Source organism: Phalacrocorax carbo (assembly GCF_963921805.1).
Source record: "Phalacrocorax carbo chromosome W unlocalized genomic scaffold, bPhaCar2.1 SUPER_W_unloc_5, whole genome shotgun sequence".
Classification (NCBI taxonomy): Eukaryota; Metazoa; Chordata; class Aves; order Suliformes; family Phalacrocoracidae; genus Phalacrocorax; species Phalacrocorax carbo.
Genome location: NW_026990256.1, coordinates 366,031 through 381,398, shown reverse-complemented (window position 1 = coordinate 381,398; position 15,368 = coordinate 366,031). Strand labels below are relative to the sequence as shown.

At 45.1% G+C, this 15,368-nt stretch overlaps 1 protein-coding gene across 1 annotated transcript in view; it reads right to left on the bottom strand.

The window, feature by feature from the left end:
• LOC104047445 (tubulin-specific chaperone A) overlaps window positions 1-15,368 on the bottom strand; it is a 59,335-nt gene that overhangs the window by 16,912 nt on the left and 27,055 nt on the right. The gene's annotated exons all lie outside the window — the stretch shown is intronic.

The window sequence follows — 15,368 nt, the reverse complement described above, 5'->3', positions numbered from 1 at the left end:
CAAATTAGATATTAAGATGTCTGCAAAGGCAACATTCTTACCAACTTTTAGATCAGCATTTGCCAGACTTTCTCATCACCATCCAGACTCTGATAGTTTTGTGAGTGACCTATATTGGCTGTTCTAGTCATGTGGCCTTTCCTCGTAGTTCACTACTAAATAACACCACTGCACCAAAAAATGAAGGACATTCTTAGTAGTAACTCTGGAAAAAAGGTATCATGTGCAAATGAGAAGAAAAAGCACTTTCAAGTTTACAAACTATGATCCCAAAATGGTTGGTTTGTTTTGTCTTTTTCCTGATCACAACTCCATGTTATGCCATTAACTGCAATATTTCCCATACTAGTTTTTGTACAAAATAATGGAAAGGAAAATTCCTAAATAACACAGTGTCGTGGTTCAGCCTCAGCTGGCAACTGAACACCACGCAGCCGCTCGCTCACCCCCCCCACCCCTGTGGGATGGGGAAGAGAATCGGACGAGCAAAAGAACTTGTGGGTTGAGGTAAGCACAGTTTAATGATTACAATAAAATGATAATGATAAATGATTATGATAATAATGACAATAATGTTAATATAATAAAAGGGAAAAGGAAGGGAAAGGGAAAACAGGAAAAAAAACCACGGAAACACAACCGATACAACCGCTCACCACCCGCCGACCGACGCTGCACGTCCCTGAGCCGCGATTGCTCCCTCCCTCCCCCGGCCAGCCCCTCCCAGGTAGCATACTGGGCATGACGTTACATGATATGGAATATCCCTTTGGTCAGTTTGAATCCGCTCTCTTAGCTGTGCCCCCTCCCCTCCCAGCTTCTTGTGCACCCGGCAGAGCATGGGAAGCTAGACATGTCCTTGACTAGTATAAGCGCTACCCAGCAACAGCCTAAACATCTGTGTGTTATCTCAACAGGGTTTGTTTTTTTTTCCATGCTAATTTCAAAGCACAGCACTATACCAGCTAGAGTGAAGAAAATTAACTCTATCCCAGCTATAAACCATGACACACAGTAGCCTCATAATCTTGTGTTCCCTAGAGTATTTTCTCCATTTACCTTGATGCTGGTTTGGGAGTTATAGACAAAAGTAAAAGTTCTATAATTTACATTATAGCAATTTTCTTTATGGCCTTATTTTTCAAAGGGAAAAGAATCCATCTTTGAATCCTAATAATGTACCCATATTTGGGAGCAGGATGCTTTTTGCTAAGAAGCGTAGATTCAAGAGTAATTGTCCTGGTTTCAGCTGGGATAGAGTTAAATTTCTTTGCAGTAGCTAGTATGGGGCTATGTTTTGGATTTATGCTAAAAATAGTGTTAATATTGTGGAGATGTTTTAGTTGTTGCTAAGTAGTGCTCACACTAGTCAAGGACGTTTTCAGCTTCCCATGCTCTGCCAGGTGCACAAGAAGCTGGGAGGGGACACAGCCAGGACAGCTGACCCCAACTGACCAAAGGGATATTCCATACTATATGACATCATGCTCAGTATATACAGCTGGGGGAAGAAGGAAGGGGGGAACGATTGGAGTGATGGTGCTTGTCTTCCCAAGTAACCGTTACGCGTGATGGAGCCCTGTTTTCCTGGAGATGGCTGAACACCTGCCTGCCCATGGGAAGTAGCGAATGAATTCCTTGCGTTTCTTTGCTTGTGTATGCAGCTTTTGCTTTACCTATTAAACTGTCTTTATTTCAACCCATGAGTTGCCTCACTTCTACTCTTCTGATTCTCTCCCCTGTCCCACCAGGGGGGAGTGAGCGAGTGGCTACGTGCTGCTTAGTTGCTGACTGGGGATAAAACACGACAGCCCTTTTTGGCACCCAACATGGGGCTCGGAGGGTTTGAGATAACAACAGAATTGATTGGAATGTGCTAGATGGAATTTATAGCTGTTATTGCTGTTAGGCTATTAATCGGCTGGCTTCTGTGCTTGCCATGTGTAGGGGAATAGACAGGGATCGGCGACCGGAAGATTACGGGATGTGACGGAAAGATAGACTCCTCCCCATAAGAGTGGCAGGAACAGGAAGCGCAAGAGCTATATAAGCGTGTGACGCAGCTAAATAGACGGACATTTTGCATCCATCATATTGATGTCTGTGCATCACTGTCCCCAGGGTGGGTAGAGCCCTGTGTCCCGGAGATATGCGACCCAAGATAAGTTCTCCCGTAGAAGCGTACAGCTACAGCCATGGGGCTTGCCTGCCTTACTGTGTGTTAAGAGTCTAGTGCTCTTTAGTAGCTTCTTTTTGCTTTCACTGCTTGCTGTACTGCTTATCATCTTAATCTGCTGTGCCTCGGAACATTCTGATAACAGCAATGGTCAGGTGCCTGGGCTGGTGGATGCCCAAAGTATTGCTGCTATTTCTGTGCTGCTGTACTGGACAGGCTGGAACTCCAGTGTGAACTTCAGTCAAAGGGACTGTGGGAGCAGGACACCCCAAAGTGTCTGTGGCTGTGTATAAGCCCATGGCAGAGCAGGTATATCTCAAAGCAGCTGTGGCCTTAGTTATGTATGTGCCACAGCAGGTATACCTCTGAAGGATTTGTGGCCTGTGCTGGTTTTGGCTGGGACAGAGTTAATTTTCTTCACTGTAGCTGGTATAGTGCTGATGGCACAGTGATGTTTTGGCTGTTGGTAAGTAGCATCTAAGTGTTGCTAAGTAGTGCCTATAGTAGTTAGGGACCTTTCCAGCTTCCCATGCTCTGCCAGGTGCACAAGAAACTGGGAGGTGAGGGGCCAGGCCACAGCCAAGACAGCTGACCCAAACTGGCCAATGGGATATTCTATACCATATGACATCATGACAAGCATATGAACTGGGGGAGTTGGCGCGGGGTGGAGCGGTTGTGGCTCAGGGACTGGTGGTGTAGGGTTGGCAGGTGGTGAGCGGTTGTACGCTTGTTTGTTGTGGTTGTTTATTCCCCCTCCCCCCCTCCAGGTTTCGCCCCTCTCTTCCGTTATTTTCCTTTTAATTATATTATTGATATTATTATTATTATTATTTATTATTATTAAACTGTCCTTATCTCAACCCATGAGTTTTCTCACTTTTACCCTTCTGATTCTCTCCCCCATCCCACTGGTGGGGGAGTGAGCGAGCGGCTCTGTGGGGCTTACTTGCTGACTGCAGCTAAACCACAAGAGTCTCTTTTGGTGCCCAACGTGGAGCTTGAAGGGTTTGAGGTAATAAAAGTTGCTGGTCACAGCACCATGCTCTCATTTTTACAGTACATGTTCAAGATGGGTGTTGGTTTGTGCAGTCTGCTGCGCTCTGTAGTGATTAGCAATGTTTTGCCTAAGAGATTCGTTAATCAAATACTGACCTTGAGCTTTATCTGGTATTTGGGTTTTGTATTGGAGCCCTTACTGTACTTTGGGTACCACCTCAGTGTTTTGGAACTTTACCCCCGAACAAGTGCAGAATCCTGAAAAAGTAGTAGAATATTTGGAGAAAGTATGTTGTCACCCTGGCAACTCCAGAGAGACACAGATCACTACAATGTGCTGGGGCCTGGCCCATGCCTACAGAGCACAGTTCAACATTATTCAGTACCTTCAAGGGGAGGATAAGGCCTCTGGACCTGAACAGAAAGCGACAAGCACTGCGGCTGAACCAGAGAATTAACCTGTGTCAGTATCTGTCGCCCCTATACACAAGAAAAAATCTTGGAAGTGGAAATCAACTCGTTTAGAAAGAGATGATGGAAAAGAAGGGTCATCACGAGTAGAGGAAGAGTAAAAAGTTATAAATTAAATGGAAACCACCCGATCCCTGTCCTTGAGTGAGTTGCAAGATATGCAAAAAGATTTCGGCTGTTGTCTAGGTGAGCAAACTGCCACGTGGCTGCTCCAATGCTGGGATAACAGGGCCAGTAGCCTGGAATTAGAGGGGAAGGAAGCCAAACAACTGGGATCCCTTTCTGGGGAAGGGGGCATTGACAAAACAATTGGGGAAAAAACCACAAGCCCTCAGCCTCTGGAGGCGACTCCTGTCCAGAGTGAAGGAAAGGTATCCCTTTAAAGAAGATGTTACATATCGCCCAGGAAAATAGACAACCATGGAAAAGGGTACCCAGTATCTAAGGGAATTAGCTGTGTTTGAGGTGATTTATGGTGACCTGGAAAATGAACAGTCACCCAAAGATCCAGATGAAGCCCAATGCACATGACCCATGTGGCGGAAGTTTGTACAGAGCGCACAATCATCCCATGTACACTCACTGGCAGTAATGTCCTGGAAAGATGAGGAGGCACCAATGGTGGGGGATGTGACTGATAAACTCCGGGATTACAAAGGAAATAGCTCTTCTTCCTTCATCTTCGCTGTGGAGAATCTGTCCCAAGAGGTCCAGCAGCTCAAAGAAGATATGTCCTGCTCCCCACCTGTACGGAGTAGTGTCTCAGCCATTAGGAATAAGCATCCTTTTCCTCAAAGGAGAAGATATACACCATGGGCCATTCTATGGTTCTACCTGTGTGACCACGGAGAGGAAATGAGGAGATGGGATGGAAAAAACCTACCTCGACCCTAGAGGCACAGGTACGCGAGTTGCAAGGAAGAACTGTCACTCAGGGAGGCTCTTCCAGGAAAGCTGCTGCTCCAATTTCCAGTGAACAAGTCCCCAGACAGAGGAGTAGAAGCGCAGATTTTAGTTCTGATCTTAATAGGGAGGCTTTTGATTCACACTTACAAGTGAGTTGCGAATGCTATGATAAGGAAGAGAGGGGCCCTGCCTCCAGCCAGGTGGAGGAAAGGGATAACCGGGTTTACTGGACTGTGTGGATCCGATGGCCTGGCACATCCGACCCACAGGAGTATAAAGCTTCAGTGGACACCGGCGCACAGTGCACCTTAATGCCATCAAACTATATAGGGGCAGAACCCATCAGTATTGCTGGAGTAACAGGGGGATCCCAAGAGCTAACTGTATTGGAGGCTGAAGTGAGCCTAACCAGGAATGAGTGGCAGAAGCACCCCATTGTGACTGGCCCAGAGGCTTCGTGCATCCTTGGCATAGACTACCTCAGGAGAGGGTATTTCAAGGACCCAAAAGGTTACAAGTGGGCTTTTGGTGTAGCTGCCTTGGAGACGGAGGAAATGAAACAGCTGTCTACCTTACCTGGCCTCTCGAAGGACCCTTCTGTTGTGGGGTTGCTGAAGGTCAAAGAATAACAGGTGCCGATCGCCACCACAACAATGTACCGGCGGCAATATCGCACCAACCGAGACTCCCTGATTCCCATCCATGAGCTCATTTGTTTACTGGAGAGCCAAGGAGTCATCAGCAAGACCCACTCACCCTTTAACAGTCCCATATGGCCAGTGCGGAAGTGTAACGGAGAGTGGAGGCTAACAGTAGACTATCATGGCCTGAACGAAGTCACTCTGCCACTGAGTGCTGCTGTGCTGGACATGCTAGAACTTCAATACGAACTGGAGTCCAAGGCAGCCAAGTGGTATGCCACAACTGATATCGCTAATGCATTCTTCTCAATCCCTCTGGCAGCAGAGTGCAGGCCACAGTTTGCTTTCAGTTGAAGGGGTGTCCAGTACACCTGGAATCAACTGCTCCGGGGTGGAAACACAGCCCTACTATTTGCCATGGACTGATCCATACTGCACTGGAGCATGGTGGAGCTCTGGAACACCTACAATACGTGCTTCCCATGCTCTGCCACATAGGCAAGAGGCTGGGAGGGGAGAGGCCACAGCCAAGACAGCTGACCCAATCTGGCCAATGGGATGTTTCATATCATGTGACATCCGGGGTGGAGCAGTCGCGTCTCAGGGACTGGTGGCGTCGGGTCAGTGGGTGGTGAGCGGTTGCAGCACTTGTTTATTTTGGTTGTTTATTCCCCCTCCCCCCCACCCCAGGATTCCTGTCTCTCTCGTTCTTTTGCTTTTAATTATATTATTACTGCTGTAATTATTATTTTTAGCTTAATTATTAAACTGTTCTTATCTCAACCCACGAGGTTTCTCACTTTTACCCTTCTGATTCTCTCCCTGATCCCACCGGTGGGGGAGTGAGCGAGCGGCTCTGTGGGGCTCAGTTGCCGGCTGGAGCTAAACCACAACATGCCCCAAGGATAAGTCCATGCTGCAGCAGGTACACCTTGAAGCATCAGTGACTCTGCATGAGGTCATGCTGGAGCACCTCAAAGTGTGTGGCCATGGATAAGCCCATGACAGAACAGGTACTCCCCTGGAGGGATTGCAGCCATGGACAAGGCCACGTTGGAAGAGGTTTACTTCTGGAGGGACTGTGGCTGTGGGCAAGGCCATGCTGGAGCAGGTATATCTCTGAAGGCATTGTGGCCCATGGAGAAGGCCACACTGGAACAGGTGTACCTCAAAGCGCCTGTGGATCTGGATAAGCCTATGCTGCAGCAGGTGTACCCCTGGAGAGACTGTGGCTCCTGGGTAAGGCTCCACTTGGAGCAGGTACAACCCTGAAGGACCACTGTCTGTGGATAAGTTCAAGACAGAGCAGGGGCAAGGGGAGGAGTTCATTACAATGTTAAACCTGATGGTCTGGTCCAAAGGGACCAGGGGTAGAGACTGTAATGGAAATACCTTTAAATTGTTGTAACCTGGGATTTGAGTTACATGTTATGGAAATTACTATAGCAGGAACCACCTCAACCAGTGGAGAAGCCTTAGAAGCAGTAGTGCAATTGCAGCAGTGACACAATCTGAGCTGGCTTTGGTGCCCAGTAACACCACATAACACACCACCTCTCCTGTCCTGAGTGACCACCAGAACAGATGGAGCCCAAAGTCGTGGACTAAATGAACTCAATGGACATTTTGTGGACATTTTACAGGGGTGGTCCATAGACTAAGGGAATGATATCTGTGTATTATATCAAAGGATGGGAAGGGGTGGTGGTGGCTAATGAGGATATATTAGATAGTGTGGGACCTGAGCATGACATAAATGGTATGGAATAAGGGGTGAAGAATGTGCTGGCTGTGGCTGGGATAGAGTTAATTTTATTCACAGTAGCTAGAATGGGGCTATGTTTTGGATTTCTGCATGGAAACTGTGTTGATAATACAGGTATTGTGGTTTAGCCCCAGCCAGCAACTAAGCACCACCCAGCCTCTTGCTCACTCCCCCCACTCCAGTGGGATGGCGGAGAGAATCAGAAGGGTAAAAGTGAGAAAACTCATGGGTTAAGGTAAGAAAAGTTTAATAATTAAAATACACAATAACAACAATAATAATATAATGAAAAGGAAAATAACGAAAGAGAGAGAGAGGCGAAACCTGGGGGGGGAAGAGAGAGGGGGGATAAACAACCAAAACGAACAAGTGTACAACTGCTCACCACCTGCTGACCCAATGCTGCTAGTCCCTGAGCTGCGATTGCTCCCTCCATGCAAACTCCCCCAGTTAATATAGTGGGTATGATGTCATATGATATAGAATAGACCATTGGCCAGTTTGGGTCAGGCTGACTTGGGTGTGGCCCCTCCCTTCCCAGCTTCTTGAGCACCTGGCAGAGCATGGGAAGCTGGAAAGGTCCCTAACTACTATAGGCACTACTTAACAGCAACTAAAACATCAATGTGCCATTGGCACTATACCAGCTACAGTGAAGAAAATTAACTCTATCCCAGCCAAAACCAGCATATAATGGTTTCATTATTGCTGAGCAGTGCTTACACAGAGTGAAGGCCTTTTCTGCTCCTTATACCGCCCTGCCAGTGAGTAGGCTGAGCCGGGTGCACAAGAAGCTGGGAGGGGACACAACTGGGACAGCTGACCCCAACTGACCAAAGGAATATTCCATACCATATGACATCATGCTCAGCAATAAAACTAGGGGAGAAGGTTGGCAGGGGGGCTGCTGCTTGGGGACTGGCTGGGTGTCGTGGTTCAGCCTCAGTCGGCAACTAAACACCACGCAGCTGCTCGCTCACTCCCCCCCACCCCTGTGGGATGGGGAAGAGAATCAGAAGAGCAAAAGAACTTGTGGGTTGAGATAAGCTCAGTTTAATAATTACAATAAAATAATAATTATAATAATGATTATGATAATAATGACAATAATGTTAATATAATAAAAGGGAAAAGGAAGGGAAAGAAAAAAAGGGAAAAAACCACAGAAACATGAATGATACAGCTGCACACCACCCACTGACCAACGCTGCCGGTCCCAAAGCCGCAATTGCTGCCTCCCCCCCGGCCAGCTCCTCCCAGTTAACATACTGGGCATGACGTTACATGATACGGACTATCCCTTTGGCTAGTTTGGATCCGCTCTCTTAGCTGTGCCCCCTCCTCTCCCGGCTTCTTGTGCACCTGGCAGAGCCATGGGAAGCTGGAAAATTCCTTGAATAGTATAAGCACTACCTAGCAACAACTAAAACATCGGTGTGCCATCAACACTATTCTCATACCAAATCCCAAATGCACTATACCAGCTACAGTGAAGAAAATTAACTCTGTCCCAGCTAAAACCATGACACTGGGCATCAGTCAGTGGCGAGAAATTGTTTTCATTTGCATCACTTGTCTTTCTTGGGTTTTATTTCTCTTTGTTATTTTCATTTTCATTACAAACTATTATTTTTATTATTTTATTTCAATTATGTGCTGGTTTTGGCTGAGAAAGAGTTAACTCTCTTCACTGTAGTGCCTGTATTAGTTAGGGACCTTTCCAGCTTCCCATGATCTGCCACATAGGCAAGAGGCTGGGAGGGGTGGGGCCACAGCCAAGACAGCTGACCCCAACTGGCCAATGGGATATTCATTCCATACCATGTGATGCCATGACTAGTATATTAACCAGGGCAGTTGGTACACAGTGGGGCAAGTTGTGGCTTGGTTTGTTGGGTGGTGAGTGTTTGTGTTATGTGCTCTTTGTTTTGGTTGTTCATTTCCCCCTTCCCCCTGGCTGGCTTTTGTGCCTTTCTCACTGTTTTCCTTTTCACTGCATTGTTGTTCTTGTTTTATTTTAGTTATTAAGCTGTTCTTATCTCAACCCATGAGCTTTACCCTTCTGATTCTCTTTCCCCATCCTGCTGGGGGTGTGGGGGGGTGGGGGTGGGGGGTGTGTGGGGGGGTGTGAGTGAGTGGCCATGTGGGGCTGAGTTGCTGGCTAAACCACAACACATTATTAAACTGTTTTTATCTCAACCCATGAGTTTTCTCATTTTTAGCTTTCTGATTCTCTTCCCCTATCCCACCAAGGGGGAATGAGTAAGTGGCTGTGGGGTGCTTAGTTGCTGGTTGGGGTTAAACCATAACACTGTCATATATAGTAATCCTTTCTTCTACAGTAATCTGTTCCTTAAAATATCCTCCTTTTTTTAAAACAATTCTGTCACCTAGTACCCATCTGAAACCCTATGGTTACCCTTATTTCAGCTACACAATATCCTGCATCCTGTAATAGCTCTTTAAATAAACCAAACATTAATCACCAAAAAGTTTTAGGCATTTAAAAGCACACTATTTTATGAAATAGTGTCAGCTCTGTGACCAGTTCTCTCAAATCCGATTGCCAAAGTTAGGAACCTAAATGTTGTTCTAAATAATGTTCTTTTTCTTTGCTAAAAGTGAACCTGTTTTTTAGTAGTAGTCTATAAAGAGAACTTAGATGGACACCAATAGGAGAGATGGGTAGTCACCTTTTTTAAAAGAAAATCTTACCTTTGCTCACAAAATAGAAATTCTAGTCCTTTGTGCACTCAAGGTAACACATTTTGGCATACATTAAAACATATATCCTCTCAGCTACCTTAAATCACTATTGTAGTTCTTGAATTCTTCTCAAGTGCAACTATTACATATAAGTGGAAATGAAGTCACCAGATACATTGCCTTCAGTATAAGACAGAACTTTAGTTGAAACAAGGATAATTTAAAATGCAATACACACACAAAACATAAAGGACAGTTAATAACAAAGACTAAGAAATTCAACCTTTCAGCATTTTGTTTGCATTTATTTATGTTGAAGTTAAGCAATAATAGCATGTCTGTAAGATGTATTAGCAGAACAAATACATTAATTGTGGTATACACCAAGTTCAGGGTGAATATTCCATTCAGAAAAGTCTCTACAAAGCTCCATAAAGTAGACTATAATGCAAAGGTATCACATTGATCAGCGTGAAACTGACCTAAAAAATAACTACAGCTTTGGTTTGACACTTGAAAAAAATTCACCATTGTCTCCCCTCAAACTCAAAAAGGTGGATGACGGGATTCATTCTTTACAATGGATCACTTGGACAGACTCAGATGTTGAGATGTATTTTATACAGATGTAGTTGTAGAGAGTGATAAGGTGTCCTCTCCCTGGGTCCTGCACTTGGGTCATAACAACCCTATGCAATGCTACAGGCTTGAGGAAGAATGGTTGGAAAGTTGCCGAGGGGAAAAGGACCTGAGGGTGGTGTTCAACAGATGGCTGAATATGAGCTGGCAGTGTGGCCAAGGAGGCCAACAGCATCCTGGCTTGTATCAGAAATAGCATGGCCAGCAGGACTAGGGAAGTGTTTGTCCCTTTGTACTCAGCACTGGTGAGGCCACACCTCCAATACTGTGTTCAGTTTGGGGCCCTTCACTACAAGACAGACACTGAGGTGCTGGAGTGTGTCCAAAGAGCAATGAAGTTGGTGAAGGGTCTAGAGAACAAGTCTTATGAGGAGTGGCTAAGGAAACTGGGGTGGTTTAATCTGGAGAAGAGGAGGCTGAGGGGAGACCATATCGCTCTCTACAACTACCTGAAAGGAGGCTGTAGTGAGGTGGGTGTTGGTCTCTTCTCCCAAGCAACAAGTAATAGTGTCACTGAAATCAGGAATAAAACTCCTTAACACCAATATAGTATTAAGAAGCAGGCATTCTTTATTACAGTGCCGGATGCACAGGGGATAATTCCTCCTAGCATGCATCCCCACTGGAGTTAATTTTTGACATTTATACATTAAAGTTAACACACCACACCTATCTAATACATAATCATTGACCTGACTAAGCATCCTCTTCCATTGGTCTGTATCTTCTTTGCTTAAATTTAAAGCTACAGTGTGATTTTTAATTCACTGCGCATGCTCAGGAGGAGTAGGGGTAGTCCTTTTGTCCCTCAATTGAGTCAGTGGTCGCAATCTCCCTCTGCCAGAATTACCTTTCCCCCAGTTTCAGTGGTTCAGTGCCTTCTGGGCCAAGATGTTCCCTTTTATCGCTGCTGGCTGATTTGTGGCCTTCCCTTATCTTCACAACCTTCTTTGTAGCAGGATGTTTCCACTGTTAGTCCTTGAAGTTCTACTGATTTGTGTTCTTTTAGGAGGTTCTTGTTAATGAGGCAGTCATTGCTAATACCCTCCTATCTGGCCCAAGCATTATTTACTACCTTGTTAAAATTCTCAGGTGTTAGTTTCCACTCCTAACTGTGATCCTTTCTTAATTACTAATAACGCCTGCACTATTTCATTTCATCCAAGAATAATATATATATGTGTATACATATATGTTTGAGGCAACAATTCTGGTGTTCTGACTCTTATCTAGGTGGAGATGGATGTCCTTAGTTCCTTTTATCTTGGTCTCATCTGGCATCTGCTACTATGTTGTTTGGCACATCCTGGAGGGGTGCAATCACACTTGCAAAAATTATGTCCTCGAGTGCATTCTTGCCTGAGGTCCCTTACAACAATAGGATGAGAGGAAATGGCCTCAAGTTGCACCAGGGGAGGTTTAGATTGGATATTAGGAAAAATTTATTCACTGAAAGGGTTGTCAAGCATTGGAACAGGCTGCCTAGGGAAGTGTTTGAGTCACCATCCCTGGAAGTATTTAAGGACATGTAGATGTGGGACTTAGGGACACGGTTTAGTGGTGGACTTGGCAGTGTTAGGTTACAGGTTAGACTCGATCTTAAAGGTCCTTTCCAACCTAAATGATTCTATGAAAACTGAAATAAGAATTAATTAGTTAAAAACAAAGTTATCATTAGCTTTTAAACTTGAAATATTTCACAGAAGCCTGACATTGTGTGTGTACATTTCTTGAATTCTTGGTGGAGATTTTTATGTTGTGTGTCAGAGGCACTGTATAAGCCAAGAATTTTTCCATACTCATTTGCTGTGTACAAAGTTTGTTTGTACAAAAATATAAAGCCTTGCCAGAGTAATGGATGGAAATATCAAAATAAACGTTTTGCTCTTTCACCATGTCCCCAAACCTCTGACCCAAACCCATTTTTATCCCATACATTCTTTTGTCAGTGACATGCAGTTAGAGGTATTACCTGAGACTCTGCTCTGCCTTTTCTGTTTGTAGAAGGGTGATGTCAAATATGCTCCAATTTCTGTCTCCATGTCTGTGACAGCTGTAAACTACAGCCAGTTTTATTTTTATACCAACACTATAAATCCAGTAATTTGCAATCCAGCTGCATGCTCATTAACTGCAAAACATAGTGATTCAGCTAATTTCTGCTCATCTCCTGTCTTTACTCCATTTATTTGCCACTTTTGCTGCTGCTCCTCCACAAAATACAGCAGTTCCCCTTCTAAGATTAATTGATCAATTTAATCCTAATTTGGACCAAGTCAGGTGGTAAATGGACCATTATGCTTGATTGTTAGTGAGATGTGTGCAAGCACATTGATAAATTTTGATTATCAACTACCACCAAATGAAGTAAATCTATTGAATAAACTCTAGCCTGATTACTATAATAGTTTGAAAATATCGCTATTGATAATGATTCTCAGTAATAGTCTTTTCCAACTGCAGTCGCTGGGTTGTCAGCACAACAACAAAGAATTAATTTTTCATAATGTCAGCTGCAAATGCCTCAGCAATCCTTCATTAATCAGTTACATTATGGGGCCGCTGCTCCGTAATGTGTGTTGCTTTGCTGAGAAAGCCTAAAACATTTTATATTTTATGTCAGTTACCAGTAATATAATCCTTCCATCAAGGCATGCTGTAATACTTAGCATATGCTACAGTAAAAGCCTTAAAGCTCCTCAAGATGAGTTAGTTAAATTGCAGATATTGTTGTGTTTCGTAATGCTGTCTTTGCATCCTCATTTTGGCTGGGATAGAGTTAATTTTCTTCACTGTAGCTGGTATAGTGCATTTGGGATTTGGTATGAGAATAGTGTTGATGGCACACCGATGTTTTAGTTGTTGCTAGGTAGTGCTTATACTATTCAAGGAATTTTCCAGCTTCCCATGGCTCTGCCAGGTGCACAAGAAGCCAGGAGGGGAGGGGGCACAGCTAAGAGAGCAGATCCGAACCGGCCAAAAGGATATTCCATATCATGTAACATCATGCCCAGTATGTTAACTGGGAGGAGGTGGCCAGGGGTAACAGCAATCGTGGCTCGGGGACTAGCAGCACTGGGTGGTGAGTGGTTGCATCACTTGGTTAGTTGGGGATCAGGCTCAGCCAGCAAGGGTTTATGAAAGGAAGGTCCTGCCTCACTAACCTGGTCTCCTTCCATTATAAGGTGACCCGCTTAGTGGATGAGGGGAAGGCTGTGGATGTTGTCTACTTGGACTTTAGTATGGCCTTTGACACTGTCTCCCACAGCATTCTCCTGGAGAAGCTGGCTGCCCACAGCTTGGACAAGTGCACTCTGCGCTGGGTTAAAAACTGGCTGGATGGCCGAGCCCAGAGAGTAGTAGTGAATGGAGTCAAATCCAGTTGGCAGCCAGTCACGAGCAGTGTTTCCCAGGGCTCAGTGTTGGGGCTGGTCCTGTTCAATATCTTCATTGATGATCTGGATGAGGGGATTGAGTGCACCCTCAGTAAGTTTGCAGATGACAAGTGTCGATCTGCTGGAGGGCAGGAAGGCCCTACAGAGGGACCTGGACAGGCTGGATCGTTGGGCCAGAGCCAATGGTATGAGATTCAACAAGGCTAAGTGCCGGGTCCTGCACTTGGGTCACAACCCCATGCAATGCTACAGGCTTGGGGAGGAGCAGCTGGAGAGCTGCCTGGAGGAAAAGGACCTGGGGGGTGCTGGTTGACAGCCAGCTGAACATGAGCTAGCAGTATGCTCAGGTGGCCAAGAAGGCCAACAGCATCCTGGCTTGTATCAGGAATAGTGTGGCCAGCAGGAGCAGGGAGGTGATCGTGCCCCTGTACTCGGCACTGGTGAGGCCGCATCTTGAGTACTGTGTTCAGTTTTGGGCCCCTCACTACAAGACAGACACTGAGGTGCTGGAGCGTGTCCAAAGAAGGGCAACAAAGTTGGTGAAGGGTCTAGAGAACAAGTCTTATGAGGAATGGCTGAGGGAGCTGGGGTTGTTTAGCCTGAAGAAGAGGAGGATGAGGGGAGACCTTATCGCTCTCTACAACTACCTGAAAGGAGGTTGTAGCGAGGCGGGGGTCGGTCTCTTCTCCCTAGTAACAAGCGATAGGATGAGAGGAAATGGCCTCAAGCTGCGCCAGGGGAAGTTTAGGTTGGACATTAGGAAAAACTTCTTCACCGAAAGGGTTGTCAGACATTGGAACAGGCTGCCCAGGGAGGTGGTTGAGTCTCCATCCCTGGAGGTGTTTACAAGAAGGGTAGATGTGGTGCTTGAGGATATGGTTTAGTGGTGGACTTGGCAGTAATAGAATCGTTAAGGTTGGAAAAGACCCTTAAGATCATCGAGTCCAACCGCTAACGTATGATTCTATGATCCCCTCCCCCTGGGTTTTGCTTCTCTCTCTCTTTTATTATTTTCCTTTTTATTATTATTATGTTGTTGTTAATTAAAAATAAAACAATAATAAACTGATCTTATCTCAACCCACAGGTTTTCTTGCTTTTGCTCTTCCGATTCTCTCCCCATCCCACTGGGGTGGGGGAGTGAGCAAGCAGCTGTGTGGTGCTTAGGTGCTGACTGAGGCTAAACCACAACACTTTGGAACACAAATAACAAAGCCACAGGCTAACAAAAAAATATCCCTTGATCTTAATTTCTTATTGCACAGGTTAAGTCACTTATATGAAGGGTGGAAATGAATCTGCCAGTGTATTTTTCCGAAGTTAATAGAAAAGCAGCTCTCTGGAAAATGGAAAAAAGATTTAGACTCAACACACATTCAATTACTCTAATACTGTGTTTTTGAGCCATGTATCCAGTGCCAGTTCAAATGACAGAACTAAATTCCTGTTGTCATTTCATTAAGGGTATCCACTGTGTAAGGAGCTAATTCAAGTGTGAAAAACTGCAGAAAAGCCATGCACAGTATTTTTAGCTTTCAAAGAGAAAGGAAGCAGTGGCAATGCTTCATTTTACTTTGCACTGTGACTGCAGGTCTTGCCCAAGGTCACAGTTCAGTAAGTGTACACTGTTGCAGAATTATAAGTGGTCTGGAATAGAGGCCACTGTTCAT